We start from the raw sequence: 6,000 nt of genomic DNA, 5'->3' as shown, positions 1-6,000 counted from the left end.
TTCTTTCCTTCCTTTTACGACACTGACCCTCCCTCGAAAAAGAACGCCCCGTGGAAGTGGATTCTTCCTAGTTTTTACATTATTTCGTCCACTTCATTGACTGTTAACCAGCGCCCCGGGTTATATCCATTCCCTCCCCCACACTCCATGGCTTCTTCAAATGCGTCGACATGCCTAAATGACAGATCACAATAGATTACAGGTCTCGGGCGTCACTTCGGGGAACATGTTACGCGCTCGCGAAATTAAAATTACTTTAATTGGTCTACATCTACATCTACTTAATACCCTGCAAGCCGCCGCAAGGGCGTGTGGCGGGGGGTGTTAAGACACCACCCGTAATTAAGAAAGAAAAAAATACCGCTTGCAAAATCCACAAATTTATACCATCCGCAAACGAAACATGTCGTACACTCATGCAAACACTCAAACCACCAACTAACATACACATGCACCTACAAATACACCTGATATCCTTGCAATGCCTAATTTTTTCCGACTTGTAAAGACAATGCTTTCAATATTTCTAAAGGGACTTCGGTTACTTACTATTGTGATTTCTGATTGTTCGGGGAAAGAATGAGTATTTGTATCTATCTGTCCTGGAATCTATCTCCCTTATTTTATCTATGTGGTCTGATCTCTTTAAGTAGTGTGGGGCCATTACAATTCCTTTAGTGTCATGGTTAAACTCGTTTGTTCTGAAACTTTCTAAAAGTCCAAATCTCGCTTGTTCTCTGCGTACTTCAAGTGGCTAATAATAATATAATCATACATTGCGTAGGCAGACGACTGGAATCACGTATTATGGGTAACTGAACTTAAAATTAAACCATCTAGCTTTTCCACATAAAAAAATGAATTCACATTCAAATGAGTTCTTCTCCCTTGCCACACGAATGCCATAATGGAGAAAGCGACGACAGAGTGCGGTGACAAGTTTTCATTGAAGCCTCCAATGTGAAACCGGAGCGGATGAGGAGAAATGATGGACTAGTTAGTACTACTGTGTACTCTGGGCAAAAGAGGCATTGTATGTACGAGGGCAGGCTGAAAAGTAACGCCCGCATGATTGCAGAGCAATAACATGATCGAACACATAGCACATCAAAGTACAATTCTTAAGTTTCAAAATAATATATCCATTTTTCCGCATAGTCACCGTTAAGGCTTACAAATTTCTCCCAAGGTATAACAAGTTTTTTCATTCCGTCACTGAAAAACTCCTCCAACTTTTCTCGAATCCAGGACTTGACACCTGCCTTCACCTCATCGGCCGAGGTGTAATGATCACCCTTGAGGTGTCTCTTGATTTTAGGAAAAAAATCGGGTAAATACGGAGGGTGTGGAATCGGTTCAAATTTCAGGTTTCGCAGAATCTCTCCAGTTGCGCGCGAAGTGTGTGGAGGAGCGTTGCCATGTTGCAAGATTATCGGCCCCAGGATTAACAAGACAAACGTCTTCCTTGGATATCCCAATTTGGGTTTCAATACGCTTTTGAGTGATTCGCCGGTCATTTTGAATCAAATCTTCGACGAGTTTGCGATGTTAGTCGTCTGTCGCAGTGATCGGCTGTCCGCTGCGTGTTTCATCAACAATTACGGCTTTTCCAGGCTCGCAACCACGAAATTTTACTACCCATCGATTTACAGTAGACCTATCAACAAAATCGTCACCATAAGCAGCCTTTAAATGACGATGAATCTCAGTAGGAATTACTTCTTCAGAAGTTAAAAATTCGACAACAGCCCACTGTTTAACTCGCGTTGATATAGCACTATGTATCACACGTCTCCGCACTTCCGCTTCTCGAAATACATTGGGAGAATGAAACGACCTCAAACCTGCGCATGCATGTTGAGGGGGAATGTTACTTCCACATGCCACCTGCCAAGTGCTTCAGAAGATTATTTTGTATGGTCTACAAGCATGTGTGCATTAGTTTTCAGCCTACCCTCGTATATTAAATATAACGCAAAGGAAACTTTGAAAACTTAATTCTTAAGTTTCAAAATAATGTATTCATTTTTCCGCATAGTCACCGTCAAGGCTTACAAATTTCTCCCAACGTGTAACAAGTTTTTTCATTCCATCACTGAAAAACTCCTCCGACTTTTCTCGAATCCAGGACTTGACAGCTGCCTTCACCTCATCGTCCGAGGTGTAATGATTACCCTTGAGGTGTCTCTTCAGTTGAGGAAAAAAATCGGGGAAATACGGAGGGTGTGGAATCGGTTTAAATTTCAAGGTTTCGCAGAATCTCTCCAGTTGCGCGCGAAGTGTGTGGACGAGCGTTGCCATGTTGCAAGATTATCGGCCCCAGGCTGCCTTTAACAAAACAAACGTCTTCCTTGGAATATGGGTTCTGGGCGAATCACTCAAAAGCGTATAGAAACCCAATATGGGTTTCTGCGGGTATGCAAAAACCTTTGGCGCTTTACTTACACGCATTCAAATACCATCAACTAACATTTACATGCAACTACAAATACAGTTAAAATATAAACAATGATGTGGCAAATTAGAATTGAAAAGTAAAAAGTGGAAATTCTACCATCACATGGACACGCAACGAACGCATTGTCTCCGCCCCCAAAGCCACAGGTGGGGAATGTGGCACGCCTCCCTTCACTCAGGTCAACACGCCTCTCTCACAGCCACTCGTTTACCCAACATTCTGGCCCCAACCCCAGTTGCCATTGCCATTCATCGTGCCCGGCACACAATTGTAATTTTGCACAGAATTACATACTCTCATCTCGTTTTCTTGGACAGTCTGTCACAAAGTGAATATGCAAGCGTATTAATCTCGTCTGATCCAATGGAGGGAATGAAAAAAAAGGCTTCAAATAGCCTTCCGAGTCCCGTGCGTGATTTAGTGGGGATAGCACTTACGGGACACGACCCTCCTTCAACCCTCTGGTCTTGCCCCCGGGGGGGGATGGGGGGGGGGGGTGGGGGCTGGCTACTAAACAGTTTATTCTTCAGCAATCTTAAAGAAATCCACTCGCACTCCCTCCGCGGTTTGGTTTAGCCCGCAGCTATATTTAAATTTCCATGCCGCTCCCAATGGGACTCGTTCCTCTGCACGAGGGTCATATTCGGGTGGGACCGGGGGGGAGGGGGGGGTTTCTTGCTCCCTCGCTTTGCCGTCTCCGCGAAACCTTAGGGGCCGGGCGCGCCGCAGCGCCTCGGGCCCCGCGACCCTTCGACCGTGCGACCACTGGCGCAGACGTCGGATGGGAAGCGGTTACTTAAGATGACGGGCGGTGGGGCATGCATTCATTACGTGACTTGATTGGAGCAAGTGGTCGGGGGGAGGAGTGGCGCGTTGCCGACTCGAATTGGCAATCGGCTGTGACAAACTAATTTGTGCCAATTGGTGTTGGCCCGAGGGTGTTGTACTCGGAGCATTCTAAGGCGGAAAAGGCAGAAAACACACCCATGCCACGCCATCCGACTTCTTATTGTACGCTTTTCATTCTCGATCCACAAAAAAAGGGCAAACAGTTGCTGGGGAGGGTTAGTTGTTCCGGAAATGTAATAATTTTTAGCTGAATTGCTCCCTGTTCGATTCCTCCACGGCTCTGAATCATGCGGTTATTGTGTTTAGATGCTGTGAACTGAGTAATTACCTACGTTTGTGGAAACTATGGGTTTATTCAAAATGGTTAAACTTTTGATTCAAATATTTTTGAAAGGAATTCGTATAGGGGATAGAAAACGGAAGATGAACTTAGCGTGACGTTGCGTGGGAAGACCCGCCGTGCCCCCGGCAGATGTTTTAGAATTATTTGTCAAAAACATTAAGATTAAGGAAGAACTCCATAACAGAGCAGAGTTTTGTGTCCATCAATCTCTATTAATTTTTGTTTCACAATACGCCTTTTTGGTTACTATTCTTGTTGCCTCCTGTCCTGCTATAAGGGAACCGCACGAATCGAAGAATATTGAGATGTGGGATGAAGTCTATTCACTAACGTGAAAATTGGAATAGAAAAGAAAAAGGGGAAATTCTACTACCAGATGGACATGAAACTCATAGTCTCCGTCCCTAAAGACGCAGCTGGGGATTGTGACACACACCGCATCAGGCAGGCAGCGGACGGCGCGCCCCCCACCGAGAGAGACGAGGGATGGAAGGGGGAACATGGAAACAAACAAAGCAGGGCAAGCAGGATTTCTACATCTACATCTGCATAACACGCCGCAAGCCGCCACAAGGGCGTGTGGCGGGGGTTGTTAGGTCACCACTCGGATAAACGAACAATACCACATGCAAAATCAACAACATGGAAAACTATACCCACAGCGGCGCACACACTCATGCAAAAATCCCTTCATCCAACACACATGCAAACACTTATACCATAAGCCAACTGAACCCCAGGATGCAGCACGAAAGCCATCCAACAACACGCAAGCTAGGACACAACAAGCAAGAAGGCGAAACTCCACCACCACATGAACATGCAGCACAAAACGCAACGCTCTCCCCTCCCCGAGGAGACTGTGAAAGGCAGGGATGCGACCCAACGTTGGAGGTAGCGGGTGGGTCCCCGCGGAGAGGGACGAGGGATTGAATGGGAAACTTAAAAACGGATGAACAGTACACTAATGATGTCATTCTGAAAGAATAGGTTTGGATATTTAGGTAAGATTTGGTAAACGTTTCCCGACTGCGCAAGGGAGGAAAAGTATTTTGTGTCAAAAGTAGCCTGGTGTGTAATCACCCCCTGCCACATCCCCTATCCCGAAGATTGCAGGATACAATGTAATGAAATGTAAAAAAAGGGTGAAAGTGGAAGTGAATTGATGCAAAGTTTGTCACGTCATCATCGTAACTGGACGTGGCACCATGCGTGGAAACGAGCCCCCCCTCCCCAGTCAGTCGCTGTGGTGCACGTCATGTGCTGGGCTGAGCTGAGGAGGGCGAGTTCAAAGACTTCTTTCTCATCCTCGCGCACGCTGCAAATCATTTCCGAAGCGTTCGTGGCTGCTCCGGGGGAAGAGAACTATTTTTAACGGCTCCCCCTTTCACCTGGCGAATGCTGGCTGGTAAATGAAAAACACGGGAGTCGCTGTTGGTTTTCGTTGGCTTTCGGGTGGTGTGTACATAAGCACATCATCCATCTTTGCCCCTCGCCCGGAGTTGTTGATGATGCCACTTGAGGAGAACGTGCTCCAGAAATAGATCAAATTACTCTGCTTTTGTTTAAAGTCTGAAATTTTAGACTTTTCGTGCTGTCTGTTGAGATTCAGTGTTTTAAGGTTTTGCGCACATCTTTGATTAATGAGCTAAAAGTGCACAAATTATCGTGCGGAAAGAGTTTTTGTTCAAAATAAGAGCGAGGAAACCAGTTTAGTCACAAATATCACTTCAAATTGCTTCAACACTTGCATAGAGAATGCTAAAGAAAACTGATAAAATACTTGCAAATTTAAGGAATTCGGACACCTAACAAAAATCACATAAACATTTATCGAGCATTTGCGATTTGGGAAGTTTGATTGGAACATTTTTTTCAAACATTTCAATTACTCTGGGCTGTATTTATTTGATTTGTTTTATTTATTTCTAAGGAGTCTTTTGTGAATATATGAAGGAGTTCTTGGAATGACTCTCTGTTTTTGGCAGATGCATTGTATTCCATTATTCCTCCCTTTTATCATGTGTGCCTTTCCTAATTTTAATTCTGCAAATATCGTCATAAATAGGACACCGGCTATTACTTAAGTTTTTTATTTGCTATATTTAGGTCGTACATTTACCTCTCCATTTCGTGTTGTATTCTCATCTGGTCATTTTCATTCTTCTTAATTAAATTTATTTGATGGTAGAGGAAGAATTATGGACAGAAGAGGAACTTGGTGAAGGGAAATTTATCCTCTGAGATGGGGTTCTCCACCGCTTTAGAAATAATGCAATGGAGGAGGCATAAGATGGGACGGAATTAGAAGAAGCAAAGTGGCTGAGAGTGACCCGAATACGAGAGAAGA

Source organism: Hetaerina americana, unplaced genomic scaffold, assembly GCF_022747635.1.
Source record: "Hetaerina americana unplaced genomic scaffold, ioHetAmer1.1.p SCAF_52, whole genome shotgun sequence".
Lineage (NCBI taxonomy): Eukaryota > Metazoa > Arthropoda > Insecta > Odonata > Calopterygidae > Hetaerina > Hetaerina americana.
Note: the sequence above shows the minus strand (reverse complement) of the source record.